This window comes from Garra rufa, chromosome 19 (genome assembly GCF_049309525.1).
Source record: "Garra rufa chromosome 19, GarRuf1.0, whole genome shotgun sequence".
In the NCBI taxonomy this organism is placed as follows: Eukaryota; Metazoa; Chordata; class Actinopteri; order Cypriniformes; family Cyprinidae; genus Garra; species Garra rufa.
The window spans coordinates 38273838-38275235 of record NC_133379.1 but is presented as its reverse complement, the minus strand read 5'-3'; the positions used below and the strand labels follow the sequence as shown (position 1 = coordinate 38275235).

Sequence of the window (1398 nt, the reverse complement as noted above, 5' to 3'; positions counted from 1 at the left end):
GTAGGAGGACTTTTACGTGCTTTTTTCAAACCAGGGAAGTGACGTCGACGTTTTGTAGTTTCTGAGACTAGTAGTTCTCGGCTAAAACGTGTTTAAAACACTCATGGTGGACTTACAAATGTTCTGATGCAGCGTTTTGTGAGTACATAACCTATTTACACTACTGTACAAGTTTGGTAAGATTACTTGCACGTTTAGTGGGGCAATTTACGAGATACATCACATGTACCATTCACTCCTGTAACAAGCAATTCGAAAAACTCTAATATCTCCATAAATGTTTGACTAAGGTAAAAAAAAAACTTCGGATGGGGTATTTACATGGGCTTCGGAGTGCATAGCAATGAAGTCAATTCTACTCCGAACCATCCCTTTAAGCTTCCTGACCGCCTGATGGATGAAGCTGTCCTTCAGTCTGCTGCTCCTGGTCTGGAGACTCCGCAGTCTCCTCCCTGATGGCAGCAGGCTGAAGAAGCTTCGCATAGGGTGGGATGGATCTGCTGCTATGCAGAGGGCTTTTTTGGTGAGACGGGTGCTATGGATGTCCTGGAGGGAGGGGAGAGGGACACCAGTGATCCTCTCAGCTGCTCTGACTATGCGTTGGAGAGTTGGAGAGTTAAATGTAGTTACAAACCCTGTTGTAACTGGAAAGACGTCTCTGGTTAGAACAGTCAAATCATGATCATATTTTGTGTTTATCCAGGGAAATGCAGACTATTTCATCACAAGTGGAGACAAGATCCGTTTCTTTTTTGAGAAAGGAGTGTTTGATGATAAAGGTTTGTCAATTAGTTCCTTTGTTTGTCATGTTGGGATGTAAAAAAAAAAGACACAAAATTCAGCTCATAATGAGACTGTTGTGTTTTCAGGAGAGTTCATTGTGCCAAAAGAACATTCCTTGAATAAAATCGGACATGGTAGGTATTTACGAAAATACCACTTCATATAATTCAATCATATTTAAACATAATCTATCATTCATCATCTATCATTTTTTCATCTTTTCCACAGCTCTCCACGCTTATGAGCCGCTGTTTAAAGCAGTCACTCACTCACCCAAAGTTCAAGTAATGAACAAACCTCCATGTAAACACAAGTGTTAAAACCTCATTTGATTTAATTGTAAAATTTAAGAGAAACCTACACAGAGACCTCTTTAAACCAGACAACGCAGAGACCAGTGTTGTTGTTGTAAACTAAAATTAAAACTATCAAAAATAATTTAAATATTTGAAATAAAGCTGAAATAAATATAAATAATTAATTTCTTTTTAGATTTAAAAAAGGACTATATCTGAAATAAAAATTAATTGAAGCTATATAGAAATCTTAAAAAATAAAAAGCACAAATGCACATTACAAAAATGCTTGCAAAATGCTACTATTAAAACTGTGAAA

At 37.1% G+C, this 1398-nt stretch overlaps 1 protein-coding gene across 1 annotated transcript in view; it reads left to right on the top strand.

Moving 5' to 3' along the window:
- Nucleotides 1-639: 639 nt before the first annotated feature.
- The window catches only part of phyhd1 (phytanoyl-CoA dioxygenase domain containing 1), a 5684-nt gene continuing 4925 nt past the window's right edge, over nt 640-1398 (top strand). The window contains exons 1-3 of the mRNA XM_073824267.1: nt 640-779; nt 870-917; nt 1012-1067. The gene's annotated coding sequence lies outside the window, so the exon portion shown is untranslated. The remainder of the gene's footprint in view (nt 780-869; nt 918-1011; nt 1068-1398) is intronic.